Source organism: Thermobia domestica, chromosome 2 (genome assembly GCF_964235325.1).
Source record: "Thermobia domestica chromosome 2, izTheDome1.hap1.1, whole genome shotgun sequence".
In the NCBI taxonomy this organism is placed as follows: domain Eukaryota; kingdom Metazoa; phylum Arthropoda; class Insecta; order Zygentoma; family Lepismatidae; genus Thermobia; species Thermobia domestica.
Genome location: NC_137455.1, coordinates 194,064,061 through 194,081,364, shown reverse-complemented (window position 1 = coordinate 194,081,364; position 17,304 = coordinate 194,064,061). Strand labels below are relative to the sequence as shown.

Here is a 17,304-nt window from a genome sequence, read left to right as displayed (position 1 = left end):
ATCTTTTGGAGGAGATAAGTTAAAATGTGACTTGATCATAATTTTCTCAACGAGTTTGATTTATTGGAATTAACTCATCTGCCATTAATACTACTAATACCATTCATTTATTTAGTTATCCAACTTCTTTTTATTTGGAAGCACATTAGTTCTCTAGTCAAAGTATTAATGGAAGCATTTCGTGAAAGCTACTACATATGCCTTAATGCTGCGAAGCAACTTCATTTCATTAAAACATCTTCAGTCAGTAAGCAACTCTGGCGGGGAAACTCACATCACGCGTAAGGGGACGGAAAGAGTCGAACAGTTACGGAGAATACCGAATAACATTTGAGGCAACCAGTCTCAACGAGCGTGTGGTGTGCGGGTGGTATGCCGCTAGGAGTATCCACCTCAGTTGAGTCTCGGAGTCCTGTGTGAAGGACAGTTTCCCCTTATTCATAAGTGACTCTCAGAACAGAAAATTCAATTCGAGTCGTAAGTGGTAAAGACATTGTTTTCTTTTGTTTATGATAATTAGAAGAAACACGTTTTCCTTCAAGTTCCAGTGTTGTTTGGTATTCAGCGCTGATCGAGGTGTAATAAGGTAGGCAATAGTTTTGTATCAATTTTATCTTTAATAACATTTTAGAAAAGTTTTACGTGTTAATTTACCTGAATAATGAGAGTAAATTTAATGTAATGACTACTTTTATCATCAAGTTTTGGATTCCATTTCCGTGTCGTGTGAAGAAAACCGACCAACGAAAACAAATGCGCGTTGCGTCTAAATATTCCATGCATTCTCAGTACTAAACGCGTTCCTCTGACACCTGTTGTTTTTATTCGCGTGTCAACTCAGACTTGCTTTTACACATCATCTTAGCATCTACATTTTCACTTGTTTAGAAAGAAGGAAGAAGAAAAATATGTTTTAAAACGACAAACTTTTTTATTTTATTTAGTTATTTAGAATAAAAGAGTTGTGTAAAGTATGTATACTTATTTCACTTAGAACAACATTTCAGCGCAGACTTCAGAACAACAACATAAAATTATAAGTTCAAATTTAACATCTTCATTTTTTTTGTGATTTCTAGTTGGAATAATATTGTAATTCCATGAGTGTCTATGTTATTTTGTTGTAGTAAACAAATTTGTTGAAATTGGGTTTCTATACATATTTTTGTAAAAAAATAGTTTTAACTCTACGCAGAGGCATGTATTATTTTCATATCAAAATGAAATCTATAGTTGAGAACTTGATAATCTAAAAGATTTACTGGGACAATTGGGGTTGACCTTAAGATTTAGTGGCGTTATTAACAATTTTAAATTTACTTTCGGAAATATATATATGTGACATTAATTATTTTCATCCTTTATTGTTACTATTCTTATACTTTCGTTGTAATTTGAAACGAAATCCGTACAATGAAGACATTTACATGCTCTTTTCATGTAAGAGATGAATTTCAAAATTGTAATACATCTCTAACATAAGACTTGCTAAGTAGAAAATTTACAATTCTCTTTAAGATTTTGTAATGCTGATTTATTATATTTTCAACGCTTGTATATTTGAAGATTAATTGTCTTTCCAAAGATTCTCACAATATATTCTCTTCCCTAAAAATTGCGGAGTGCATGGTTGCACAGCGTTAGAGCGCTCACCTTTGGTAACAGAGGTCTCTGGTTCGATCCCGTGACATGTAAGTTTGTAGTGAGCAAGATCATGCCCTGGACTTTTTTGTTTCTTCCGTTTCCTCCCATGTTTTGATTTTAGCAATTCTTTCATCGTTGTTCACTTTCATTAATTACCTGTTCTCCTTTAGACTACAGGAATAATCGTGGACTATACTATTTCATTGTTTTGCATCGAATTAAGAGAAGGCGTAGCCTTTTGCAGCAAGCCCATTATTTCGGAATTAAGTCCCTTAAAAATGTATTATACAAGAATATTTTGCTACTTTTTCTCATATATTGATAGTTTTATTAGGTATGTATTAATATATAACAATCCGTCTAAACTTAATAAATATTCCTTCTGAAGTAATCTAAAATCAAAAATTATTTGTAAACTTGAACTTCATTTAAGAAAATTAATAACCGTATTGCCAACATTATCAAATTTAGTTTATTCTAAGAACACTAAAAGTCACAGAACAGTATACAGTTGGAATAACAAGAGATCAGGATGTTTCCTTCACACTCGTAGTTATATATAGTTATCAAATGTCTATTACATTGCATTGTTTATATTTTTGAAGTATCTACGTTATGATGAGTTACTTAAAAGAGTGATACACCACTTAACAAAATACGTTTAATAAACAAAGCCAATATTACTTTTATGAATACTTATGCTTAAAAATCGTCAAAATAATAAATAATCTAGACTTTGTTCTTTTCCCCTCGAACATTCGTAATTAGACATGTTCGTTACATAATAATTTTGAGTGATGACATATTAGTTCATGTCATGCTGGTAATACGATAAAATAAGTTTCAATAAAAGAAAGATTACGATGATTTATACTGTACGTGAGTAGAAATAATAATAGAGTCTAAGGAATTACTAATAACGAAACATTTTTAAAATAATCATACGAAAGAAGCTTTGGCAGATGGTCCGCAGTAAACTTGGTTAGAACAAAACTTTAATATACTTCGTTCTTAGTGCTGAAAGAAACACTAAATTCTAATCTAATGAACCAGCAACTATATTTTATAGTTAAAATAATCAGTTTAAAAGTAAAACTATGTAGGTTAATTTTTGTTGCATTTACAAATGATATACCTATTATATATGGGGAGAAGGTTTTAATCACCGGGTAGCGCAAAGTCTTCCATATTGAAGTGTTTGAGAAAACTGAGTTGTTTATATAATTATGATACTTAAACACTCGTATACGGGATATAGATCTAAGGAAAATCAAATGTAAAATTTGAAGTAAAGTTGCTTTATGTTTAACAGTTTTAGAAAGTCCAGTAAATTCAATTGAAATTTCAGAGAAAATATTTGAGGTTATTTTCTTAAACTTTTAGAAATAAAATTTCACCAATTTACAACCACGTTTTACAGATTTAAACTGACTTAAAAATTAAATTGAAGTTTCACAGAAAAGATTTAAAGACATTTTCTCTAAAGTTTCTTAGTAAAATATCTCTAGCTTACTATTTTCTTTACGACACTTTCAACATGATTTCTCAACACATCTCTGTTTCCAAATATATCAAAGCTTAATTCAAGTCATGGGGCTTTATCGATATATTCCTATAACGTTTATAGTTTCTAGAAAGTTCTATAACATTTCTGTACGTTTTCACACGTGTACTTTGCGAAAATACAACAAATACGTATAGTCATGCACATATAATCTCCCATCCGTCTTTCGTGATAAGACACATAAATTTGTCTTCTCTGACCTGAAGATATTGTATAGTCTGAAATTGTTAAAAGAAAAAGTAACTTAATCAGAATGGTTACGTTTATTTAAAATATTGTGGTAGTTTATGCTTTAACAAAATAAGTACTTTTTAGCCCAGTTCTAAATACTATTTGATATTAATATTCAGAGCTTTTGTGACCTTTTATGTAAAAAAAATGTTAGATATAAATGAAAAAGCAAGTACCTAGACTTGTCCAAAGAGTATTTGTTTGTATCTCATAACATCTTCAATCCTAAGCCCGAGTAGGATTCTTGGTACTTTACTAATGGCATTGGACGAAGTCCGAATGCCATATAGATACCTCCGCGATTAGTGGTCGGTTCTCGGAAAATATACCTAAAACAAAACATTCTTTGCTTGTATATACATCTCGCGATAAAATTGTGATGATCTTGGATGCTGAAAACTCTTTTCAGTTCTGTTTGAGGATGAACTGACGTGCTAGCTAAAGTTACTTTATTTTGTTCTATAGTAACATGTGAAAGAATTTAAAAGGAAGAAGAAAAAATAGTGAACATGTGAAATAGTAGTTACATCCATTGATATCAATAATAAACATGTTTTTTGCACCTTTTTCAAGTTTGTTTGTGTTGGGATTTTTTTTGAAAAATGTAAGTAAAAGAGCATTTCTTTGAAGTAATATTGAAAAGCAATTTCACTGCAAATACCAATAATTGTTCCATTTATGCTAAAATAACAAATTTAAAGATTTATTTAACACACATGTCGCACATCTACATTCTTTCAAGTGTCTGATATACATATTTAAAAATGCACTAAGCCATAGGGGATCCAGAAGAGTAGTTAAGAGATGGGTCGCCTCTTGAACGTTTGATATAAACTTAAAATACGGAGTTTTCCATCAAATCAGAATAAAATAGGGCAATATTTGATATGTAGACTCATAATAAGGTAACCTTTGCGGGAGATGGAACTGTTGCCTCCAGTGCCCTTTCCGTGGATCCTCCAAAGCACTAAACTGCCATAACGCTGGATTTTGAATACTTATTTTATAGACCAAGGAGAGAAAGCATTAAAATGTAAGCCATAATAACTGCATATTAAATTATAGTGAGAATTCAACTATTAAGAGTCAGAAAGTCTGAATAAAAATATTTCTATTTTCAAAAACAATAATTTTCTCTTGTAATAGTGCTCATTGTGAATATCAAAATTATTGAGTTCAAAGGAACATTAACACCCTCTTAAATAATTAAACTTTAGTTTGAACAAGAAAAGTTTCTGAAGTATTTACATAATTGATTAAATTTAATTTTCTCAACTTTTATAAGCAGCAGGTAAGCAGAATAAGGCATGAGCTTAAACGTAAATTTAAGAAAATACACTGAACATAAACATTATCGAGCTAAAATTCCAGCATTTGTTACAAACAAATAAATTAATTTTGTCCTAAGCGATTTGGAGTATAACTTACACTTACGGATAAGTCCATATCAAATCAACCAATGGTTTTTGCTGCCAAAATTTATTATTTTTTAAAAAAATTTTCTACACAAAGTTATATTTTATTTAGGAGGTTTAAAAGAAATATCATTTCTTTATTTTTTTTAATGTTTATGTTTTCGCATTCAAGAAACGAGTAAGGAAAGCAAAGAACTTTTTTATTGATTTTTTTCATTCACATGCCTCCAGAACTTATTTTCAAATCTCTAAAGATGACGAAGTGTGAAGGAAACTATCACATTTAGAGTTTACAACGGCTACAAATCGAAGCTTCAATAGCAGCGAAAAAGTATGTATAGAATTCAGTCAACATCAATGACATTTTTAAGAGCATAAGAAGGGATTAACGGTTGTTCGTGTTTTGGTAAAAATTTGAAATTCATAAGTTAAAGAAATGTACTGTTGTTACTAACGTATTATTCGAATTAGAACAAAGTTCTTATCATCTTTGCACAACACACTTTTCTTGTAACTTAGCATATTAAAAAAGAAGAAGAAATACATAAAGAGCCCAACTTTCAACTAGTCAAGCCTCAGTGATCGAATTTTTATCCCTTATTACTACACAAATAGCAATTGTTTTCTGATAATTTGAGGTCTCTCAAGTGTGTCCGTTTATGAGATAGTTCAGGTTAATCATAACCAATTTGCGTAAAATCGTCATGTTTGAAGACATATAAAAAAAGAGCGATGAGATTCTCAAGTACCAAACTTCTTTAGAAAACATAGTATGCTACAAAGCCTATATTTAGAAAAAGAATTAACCATGATCCTTACTTTTTCTTTAAAACTTTTAATTTTATAAATGGCAGTTTGTTTTTTCCTAACTGTAACTTTCAATAAGTTTTTCAAGATAGTGTAGTAGCCTTAAATATACATTAACATAAGCTATAGAACATTTAATCTTCTTTCATGTGATGTTTGTTTTAAATAAATACTTTCAAATATGACTTAGCTAGAACGTTTACTACATACTTTAGTAAAATGGAAAATACGCTTACATACATACACAGAAAAGTGGTCAAAGGAAAACTGAACATTTAAAAAATGAATGAATGATTGTTTTCAACTTTCCAAATATAGTAGAAAAGTTTAAAAAGTATTCGCATTTTGTCAGCAACCTTTTAATTTGAAGTTGAATGATTTCAAATGGATTGAACCTCAGGTCATCCAAAATTCATTATCCCAAATCATTTTAAATATAATGAACACCATGCCTTTTTAAACATATATATGAATACTTGCAAACCCGCATGTCTTGTGCAAGTGCACGACACTATTGTTGTCTGAATGATTGAATATGATACAAAATTAACCAGTTGAGAATGCTCCAAGAGCATTGCCAGAACGAACTTAAAAGGAATGGAGAGATGGAGCGGGAAGGATAACTGTCATTGTTCCTAAATGTAAAAGTAAATCTATTTTATCCGAACCTTCTTTTCCTTCTCGCAAAAATTAGGAAAATATAATCTCTCTATGACTTACAGTTCTCTAGTTATGGCTCCTTAAATATCTAGAAATTCGATTATTTTTGGTCAATGTAAGGGGAACGGTGGTCAGTTGGCCAGTAGACAGTTAATCAGTAGCCACCGGTTACTATTTGGTACCAAGATGGTCACCACATTTTGATACCAATAATAATTGGTTGCCACTGGCCAATGCCCAAACCAGTACCAGTTGGACAGTGGCCACCGGTTACTATTTTTTGGCCAATATCTCGGGAACGGTAAGAGTGACGCGAAAAATTTAATCACTTTCTCTGATAGTTATTGATCCTCTATCGAATGCAGGGTTCAAAATTGAAAAACATTGCGAACCCGTAATGACTAATATTAGACTAATACTATAAACACGAAATGATTTGTGTACAAATGCTTCTGTAGATACAAGGATACCACTGGTCATCAGCAGTGACAGTTTGGAGTTTGATACAAGGTGACAAAATCCTTCTCTTATATAAGAATGTTTACGTTTTTATTAGTAAATTATTATACAATTAATTAAAACTATACTTTTTTGAAACTCAGTGGGGCAATTGCCCCCGAACATTCTTGTTCGACATATTTTTTTTTATCTTGTTCTTATTTGCAATATTTTATCCTACATTATTGTGTAGTCTTGCTTTCAAGTATCATTATCACTTCACTTCAAATAACACTAATTAAGAAACGTGTTTTCTCTGTTATTCTGAAGATGTTTCTCATCTTCAAAGTTATAATTGAGTTTGAAACTTCTGGCCAGGCTCTCAAGATCATGCCTTAGGCAAGGGTATTCATTCACTTTGTACTCATACAATTCTATACTTCTTATGCTCTCTTTTCATTTCACAAGCTTCTCACTCTCTTTTAATGAATTACGGACGGAGGAGGAGGACAGATTCGTTGCTCAATATATTAAAGACAACTGCACAATCATACCTTCTAAGAAGTAATATCATACTCAAGTAAAACTTTGCCATTATGACATTTTTCGCTGTAAAAGATGAAAGAATATCTCTCCCAATAAACTTGTTTATTTAGTTTGTTGTTGACAAGTTTATTCACAATATATTTTTTTTACGGAGCTCGTGTAAGCTATTAGATGAACATTCTTGCTTCGTAAATTCTGGAAGTCTTTGGATCAGATGTTTGGCTATTTTGAGCAAGGTTCTACAGTGTTTCTCTCAGTGCAACCAGGCAAATTGCCGGGATATCATCTATTTTATTTCTCGTTGTTGTACCTATTGGCTTCCATTTATTTCCATGGAAAGTGTTTTTGAACGTTATTTGTAGAAGTTCGTTCGAAAAGAAGTACAAATCTATTAAATTATTAATATAGCAGAGATCATAGTAAAGGAGAAATAATATATTTATTACTGTTTAAAAACACATAGTTTTACCCAGTACAAGTTGATGCTTCTTAAATTTGTAAAGTGCGTGCGCTTTAAAAACAGTATATAAATAAGAATAAAAGTGCTAGTCTTATATTATTTTTAACCTGTATTATAAGTTATGTTGGAAGTAATGATATTATAAAAAAATTACTACTTATTGCTGTACTTATAATATGCAAACTGACTACAGTAATTTCGTTTGAGTCGCTAAAGTTATTGCACTTAATAGTTTATTGTAAGCTGACGTTATTTACATTCACTTTCTACATTTTATCTCTAGTAAATTATTTTTAGTCATTCCTGTCTCCAGCTCCATGGATTTTCGTGTTCGGAATCACGCATGCTACGATATATTTTGTTAGGGTACATTTCACCTGTTTTCAGTCATAAGCATGAAACTAAACATCGCAGAACGTGTTATTCCGAACACGAGAACGCGTTATTCCGGTGCAAGCGATGCTAGTGCGTCTTCCTTCACTCTGAAGTATTTCGTGTCAAGGTTTATCTCTTCCCTGCTTTAACCTCAGCTTATAATCAGAGCATGTCTGAAAATTCTCCTGAGAATATATATCTGAAAATTATACCTTAGAGGGAATCCCCTGTGCACCAGGCCCTTAGCCAGCCCAAAAATGTAGAGGGGGCCCGGTAGAAGTTAGGGTGGCCCAAGCCAACCATATTATAGTTAATCAAATAGTAACATCAGCAATTCATCATATCTGCTCTTGAATGTTTAAGTATTTTACTTCTATATAATTCCATTATCCCCCTCTACACACACACATTAAGTTAACATTCTGTAATTTACATAAAAAAAACAACGTAAATTTTATTAAATAGGTATTACTAACTACAAGAATTAGAATTAAAAAATATATATGTTTTAATAGTCCCACATGTAATGCTGCTATCTGTAAAAGCCAGATCGCTACAATAATAAAATGTCCTACCAACGAGGGATACTTTGTGTTTATAGCATAAAATGATGTAAATTTACGATAAATCAGAACATTCAAATTGAACATATGATTAGCATATGTTTCAGGAAAGCATAGGGCATAAAAAATGTATGTGGCGTACATAATATCGTATGTTACATTTGTAAATCCTGTAGTTTTGGACATAACGTACAGCAAGCGTATATGTGAAAACGCATGTTTTATAATACTTTCTGTATAAGTGTTCTATCTATACATACTTTCCGTATGAAACAATATAGGCGGTCAGGATCTCATATACAAATATAACGCATATAACATAGCTGACGAAGGTAACATACATATAGCCTATTTATGTAATATAGGGAAGACTGTTAGACATCAGGCATCCTGCAACGGCATGATGTAAAAAAATGAAATCTACAAATAAAGGTAGAGTAACTACCCAACACCGTTAAAGCGAAACTTCAAATTTATTTGTGGGGAACACAGTGGCCCAGTGATAGAGCGCTTACCTCTGGTGCGGGGAATATCTGTTTTCATTCCCGTCCAATTAAGTTTGTGGTGGACAACATTATGTCCGTGGGGTTTCTCGGGTACTCCCCTTTCCTCCCACATTCTCATCCCACCAATTCTTCCAAATCATTCACTTGCCGTAACGATCGACTCCCTTACTCTAAAGGGTATAATCGTGGGACATTAAACTGAATGATTTCATTTCATGTCATTCTCAAATTTATTTAAAATTCTCGTTTTTCGCACTAGTATAATTATTTATGTGAGATATTTGCAACCTTTCTCCCCTTACGATACGCAATTGAATGAAAGTAAATTGATATGGCACTCCTTATGGCATAAATTTTGACTCTCGATACGATACTTCTTTGACCTAAGTAAAATGCTGAAAGCCCTGTTCCAGGTACGTGGTAACTACTTAGGTATATGCCAAAATTCGTTCCAAACTATTAAGTCGTTTTTCTGTGATTTGATCCCACACAAGATCAGTTTAATTTTTGTATATTAGGTTGGTTCCATTACCAGATGGGATTTACGTAACAAACACTCACTCAATTTAATGTCATGATCTAGGATAGATTGTTATAACCAAATGTAAAAATTTACTTCTTACAGAGTACGAGCGGAGTGAAATATTTCAATATTTGCATACGATTTATTTTGAACCCTAGAACTTCAATGTACGATATTTATATACGATAGCATTTTGCTTTTACTCTACTCTGCAGTATCGTCTAGTCTGCCCTATTCTAGTCTATATTTTGTTCTGGATAATATAAATATGTCATTCAGTTGCAAAAATTAAATACACTGAGGCATAGGGAGAGGTTTGTAAGATTTGCAGGTTGGCAAGAGAAAAATATAAAGAATAACAGTAATTTCAATCAAAATTCGTTAAAGGGTTAACTATTATTATTAGTTATAGAGAATGTTAAAGACACTTTAAGCTAAACTAATCATTTTAATACAATATTACTCGGTTTTTGGTTTCCGCATTTAACATCTTCTGTCCTCTTATAACATTATTTTAAGGTCCTTTTAATTTTCCCTATTAATAATATAATAAACTCCTCATCACCATTTACGATGAGAGCTCCTGTGGTTTGGACTCCACGTTAAGCTGTAGGCGAATGTCTCATACAGCCTCGCTGCTGAAAGAGACGTTAAACTGAAAATCAAATCAAATAAAATGTCATGCCCAACTTTAAGAGCTTAAAAGGAAGATGACAATACACAAACAATAGAACTGGTAATGACAATGAAATCAGCCACCGTTTTCTGCTTGTTACTAAGGTAATGCGTGGTTCGATCGTAATTTCTGCACTACCTATGGCATTCTACTGCATTTAGTGCAAAAAAACTTTTTCGCAGTTCCATTATTCTATGTAGGGTTATCCTCTTTTGAATGACTGAATATCTTTAGAAGTGACGACATGATAATAACTAAACAATTCTACTGATATGAAAACTCGAAAGTTCAATGCCGCATTTACAAAAACTCTCCATTGCCTTCTTTCCTTAGCCAACTGGATCCATTTTCTACTTTGTATTTCTATTTTTAGGAGATTTATCTTATTATTACTGTACCATCTGCACCTAAACCTGCCTAACTGTCCTTTCGATTGTTTCCACTTAAAATTTTGGTAACCAGCCCACCTCAACCTTCTACACTTAATGAACCTGACAATGTTAGGTAAGTTGTGCAGTTCCTCGTTATTAAGTTCCAACATGCTACATTCCCTCTTGAGCTTAATATTTGCATTAGGATTTTGTTTTCAATAGTTTTCAGTCTGTGTTCTTCCCTTAAAGTAAGCGATCATGTTTGGCAATAATACATCACGATATAATAATAGTTACAGTTCTTGCTGAAATACTGTATAAAGAAGAAAAAAGTAAATTTTAAGAGTACGACACGCATATTAGATTACTTAGTCAAGAATTTTATCCCATTCAATATTTTTGTATAGTGAAGTTATGCAACATTTGCAGAATATGACGGTACAACATTTTGGAGATCATTTATTTCCGAAATTTAAACTTTCTTCTATATATCTATATCTATCTATCTATCTATCTATCTATCTATCTATCTATCTATCTATCTATCTATCTATCTATCTATCTATCTATCTATCTATCTATCTATAAATTTTATTATCGAGACTGTTACTGATAATAAACCATAGGTAAAGGTTAGTGTTTTTTAACTACGATAATTATATTTTAAACAAGATTCGTTTTGCGATAAAACGAAACAAGAAAACAGTGTAGAAACAAACATTTATTTTCTGAAATAACTTACAATTTTCTGCTTTTCTACTTAATTTTCTTGCCAGTTTAATCATTTCACGTAATGAACAAACGAACGTTTGGATATCATAAAACCCTGCTGCCTGTGATGATAGCCAGTTATGCGCAATTATTTTCACTTCTACATTAGTATCTAACTGCATGTCACTCAGGAATGTCCTTAGGTGGTGAAAGAGGTTATGTTCAATAAGTGCAAGATTTGTACTGTGTGACAGATGGTCGAATTTGTCCTAGCCAAAAGATTTGATTAGATTCATAATGGATGTTTCTTCAACCAGATTTGGACAATCTGTCTCACTTTCCTATTTCACTGTCACTCATTACATTGTCACCATACAAATCTGACAACAAAACATTCGTAGTGGTTGTTTCTTGCTGTTAGGAACCAGATGATTGACTCATCGAGTATATGGCCTCAGTTGACACTTGATTTAATGGAGCCAAGCATAATGCTGTGCAAGCTAGGCTAAAATAAGACGCAGTGATTGATTTTTTTACATTGATGGGAATGACTTTTGGTAACATCCATTGCAATTTATGAACCGTTTGTAGCTAACACGCTCACTCTCATATCTGATTTTGGTCAGATTTTATTCAAGTGTATAACTAACTACATTCGACTAAAATCGGATTTGAACAAGGGCGAAAATCGTGTTTTAAAATATACGTCAAGTGATCTACATAGTATTACAGTTCATTCTAGCTCTCATAGACCATTGATAAATGTTGTTTCTACTAAGTAGTCACTGTTTCAACATCATTTTCCTTTCTTTGATATATGTTTTCTATATATTCTGTCAGCAGATCCTGTACCTTAGATGTATACGTTATTCCGTAGTGATCTCGTGAGACAAAATAATCAAAGTGGCGATTAAAGGGTAGATATCAATTGAAATTGTGTATACAGAAAACTAAGAAGATAAATTTATACCGGGAATGCACATTCGAAAGTGTTGGTAAGAGTGCCTACGATTTTGTGTTCATTACCCAGACAAAATTACGAAATATGGTATCAAGGTTTGAATGTTTGTGAATTTAGAGGTAGACACATTCGCAAATTCATTATGATACTGTATCTTGCGATGACATTTCACTATTTCAACTGCCAAGCTCTTATCCGAGGTTAGGATAACCGTTCTACATGGGCAATTGAAACAATACTGTAACACTGAGCAAGACAGTTATGGAAACAACATTTTTTTTAGTTTGTGGGTCAATACACCAAAATGAAAACTTTGAAAAAGACTGAGATATTACTAGAATTCATTAAAAAGGGATATGCGTAAGATGACATTCAGATGTAACTGGAAAATTTTGTTCCGTAGATAGATAATACGCCTGGAAACATGATTTCAACTATATATTCCGCAGAAAAGATTGAAACTGAATCGAAATTCGGAAGTGAAACTATAAAATTAGACTAAGTAGAAGAATATAAGAAGAACACGCATTCTGCGGATATATGTAGCTGACAAATATCTAGCTTTGTATACATTAATTCGAAAAACATGCAAATGACAGAAGAAAGTTTTCCTTATCTTTTATAGTGTGTTCTTTTCAATTCTTTCCACTTCTATCCAAGTATACAGAAAAAATAGCATATCTAACATTCATGAGACAGTAGTTCGCGAGTTTCTTGAATGTCATAAAACTACTACAATACCTTTTTTAACTCCCTCAATAACTGTTTCTGACACTTCGGACATTTCACAGACATGTACGTCGTCATTTCTGCCTGAAGTTCATAGGCTATTAATAAAGCATTGGCAAAAAACACCTTCGTTTCGTCTTGAAGGTAAAAATTAAGATGCATGTTTTGGTAAGATTTTCTGCAAAAAAAGAGGTGACAAAACTCCGACAAGACGGTACAGAGAGTTCCTTGAAAAGGAAATAATCTGTGAAAATGTGCTGTTCTTCTTCACTGTAAATAGTATGATACTAGAACTCAGATCATATTAGATTACTATTTGAAGATATGCACGAAGTTTCATATTTCTCTGATTATTAGTATAGGAGTGAAATCAGTTTTAATAAAACGTTTATAATCAGGTGTCACTGGCATTATCATTTATAAATAGTATGCACGAGCATTTAAATACCTTGCCTAACTGCTGATCGTGATTGTATTAAGAAACTGTGGAACAAAGTACACTGAGTAAATCAAAAAATTTCGTGTATCGGTAAATAGTAAAACGTCCACTGAGGATAAACCTCGGAATGGTTGACTTTTTTCTGGGTCATATAAGAGATATTTACATCAAGTAAGCGATTTATTTTACTCATTTCACTGTTAGATATAAATAATTACGCTCTGATTTAATTGCATTCACGTAGCAGGCACACGTGACCCCATTTCATGAGCTACTCACACATAACATACGGACAAAATTCTACGTACTTTGGTATGGGGGAATGAAAAAATAGTAATACCAGATAACAATAGAAGCAATTGCTATTTTTGCTGACTTTTTTCGACACAGAATACTGTACACTACGTTGCGTGAAATTATATAATCTTCCATCAAATCATTTACTACTACAATGAACAACAATTCTTAAAGTTAGATAAAGTGCTAAATATATAAAGTCTCGTACGCGAATAGTGTTGATATTCCTCTAAGTTTCAATTTATATATATTTTCTATTGTCATGAACATCCAATAATTTAAGATATCGATCACACATATGTTTTACTTTCATGACCATTACCCTGAGCTTCATATTATGTAATATCTTGCTCCTATATTAATTTCTTTAAGCTTTAGTAGTAATAATGTTAGAAATGTGCATGTAACCGTTGTAACTGTTATGAGCATGTAACCGTTAGAAGAACAAAAAAACAATAGAAATACGCTGTTAGCTGATAGATTATCTTTTACATATACAGAACAAGAAGTATCAATAATTATATGCATTGAACGATAAATCTTTTAGTACCGGTACTATAGAAATTGGTTCTCATTTTTCTCAACATCTATTCATCTCCTTTTGTTCAGTTCGATGTTAATTGACCGATTTATGTATAGGGTGTCTCTAAAGTTCCCTGCAATAGGGCAACTCTGTTATTATCAGTTATAACAAAATGTAAAAGGGGAAACCGTTTCCAAATATAATGTTTTTTTGTATCTAAAGTGAAGGATTATTTTAAAATCGGACGAGTCGTTTGAGCTGTACACTGTTTATGCGCCCAGTGTTAAATGAAAATGCATCGTAGCCATTTACCTGGACCCACAACATAGGTGAATGAAGTTACTGTCTTTTATGCTAACATGACGATGGCCAGCCCCCAAACAGTAACTTCATTCGCTTATGTGTACAGGTAAATGGCAACGTTGCATTTTCATTTCAAATTGGGCGCATTAAAAGTGTACAGTCCAAACGGCTCGTCCGATTTAAAAAAAAATCATTCCCTTTAGATTGAAAACATCATATTTGGAGACGATTTCCCCTTTTACATTTTGTTGTAACTCAAATAATAACAGAATTATCCTATGTCAGGGGACTGTGGAGACACCCTGCATACACCTCATCTTTAGTCAGTGCTAGGTGGAGTTAAACAGAAATCGAAGTTTAAGAGTCATTCATATTTTTAAGCTATATTTTATTAACCATATAATCTACTGTCATCTTCCAAGCATTAAAATGAAAACATTGATGATGATATACTTTAGGATTAGTTTCATCAATAGATGATCTGATTATCGTGCAGCGTTAAAATTTTTAACTGTTGTTGATTTTCTGTACCAAATCGAAAACTACGCATGTGAATTTACACTCACATAATTTTGTTCAGGTCAATGAGATCTATTGATTAGTCTCACTATTTAACATTTTTTCCCTTTATGCGCTAATCACATTTTACGAATAGAACTACTCCTTTCTGAATCTTGAACTTTTAGTCCAAAATAATAACTTATCGCTAAACTAAATAGAGATGTGATTTTCCAGTGCATTCTTTAAAACTATTTGAATTGACATAGACTAGATTTTCTATACACTAATAATACGTTAGGGTTTTAAGCTTTTTAAAAAAAATATGCTTAAAACGCTTGCTGTGTATATGTGAGCTTTCTCTCATGTTCTGTCACTTACTGTCCTGGTCTCGTTTTAGGTTTTACATCCATGTCACCCTTTATGGTGGCTTTTACGAGCATAGGCACACCGTGAATTATTGATAAAGGAAAGAGAGACAGAAGGTTTAAACATGGGAAACGCTCACAAAAAGTAAAATGGTAAATCGCTTGGTATCTCTGGTTTACTAAGCATCTTTCATTTGGTTTTAGTCTCTTTACGTAACATTTTAATTGGTTTCATTCTCTAAAGTATTACCATCTCACAGCACGTGGGATTTACTCTAATTTGTTGACAAGATGTTTAAGAAATTGCGTTTAAAATTTGTTTATGCCAGTAGTTTGACATGTTAGGATGAAACAACATATTTTAACAATACGCGTAATTTACGTACTTTTATTACAAAAAAAAAAAAGGAATTATAATAGCACAAAACATGCTTTCTCCGCGAGTAATTCATTCCCCGAAAGAAAAGGAAAAAAACTGTAATTTTCTCAGAAAACGTATGAAACGTTAAATACATGTAAGAGACTAAAATGCGATATTGATTTTGAAAATTAAAAAAAATATATGTTGATACGTAGGTACTTATATATCATACAAGTCATTCAGTTTACTTTTTGAAGAAGTTAAAATTTTCATTTTCAACACGAAAACTATATTGTAGTATTATAGTAATAAGTTTCCATTATATATTAAATTTGAATTAAACTGAAAGTTGTAACAATATTTAGTTGCTACATAGTGAAATAGAAAATTATAATTACATAATGGAAACACCAGGGGTAAAAGTGAGAGGGAACGCGGGGTGACGTCGTCCTCCTGCTTCCGAAAAACATCCGTGGCGTCCCCCACTTTCTAAAAAAATAATTACAATGGGCAAAGATAGGCACGGGAAACGACGCAACGTCATGCGTCCCCCTTCCTTTTCAGATCCACTTTTACCCCTGGGAAACACTGCATTTTTACCACAAGTTTTCATTTTCGGGTAGTCCATCAAACACAGAGAATAACCTTCTGTTGATGCAATGGTATTTTAGTTGTTTTGAAGTGGATCCTACGGGATATTATATAGAAACTTCTCGCACACCAGGACCCGTGAAAGGAGTTCCTCCTTGACGAGACAATGTAGAAACGCAGGTAGTTGCTCGTGTCGTTTCCAAAATTAAAGTAAACTCATTTACGACCAACGATCCATTTTGTACCTATATCAAGCTGTTTAGGCATTATCGGCCATTATAACTGTCTTGAATGGCTTGTTGTTTATGACTTGTAGACATCCCTTACCTGATATGTCCTGAAGGAATTCACTCGTTCTTAAATCAGTTAAAACACATCTCATTTACATATTCCAAATAAATGCCCATTTTCCTTCCAATTTTACTAACACAGTTTAAACTCATAAAGCACACAGCCCTGTGTAACGCTGTTAAGCGCTCCAGTATTTGTTCTGCGTTCACTGACATCCTCCTTTTACTGTAGTAAGTACTGTATTTCTCAACCACCCTCTTTCCTATCTAAAGTCAAATGAGTGTTTTTTTCTTCATGGCGGGGTTGATCTCCGATCGCGACGTTCTGAAAATTCCAACCACTGGTAGTTACGATCAGCAGTAATTGAACGGTTTCTACTTAAATTGTGTCATATGGGATGGGACCATTTATTTACGGTGGTTCAATTTGCTGGTCACTCGTAGTGCTGCAAAC

General features: G+C 32.5%; 1 protein-coding gene across 1 annotated transcript in view; it reads left to right on the top strand.

Annotated features, from left to right (window-relative positions):
- The first annotated feature begins 367 nt into the window (after positions 1-367).
- LOC145678340 (orexin receptor type 2) overlaps positions 368-17,304 on the top strand; it is an 844,605-nt gene continuing 827,668 nt past the window's right edge. The window contains exon 1 of the mRNA XM_081748373.1: positions 368-586. The gene's annotated coding sequence lies outside the window, so the exon portion shown is untranslated. The remainder of the gene's footprint in view (positions 587-17,304) is intronic.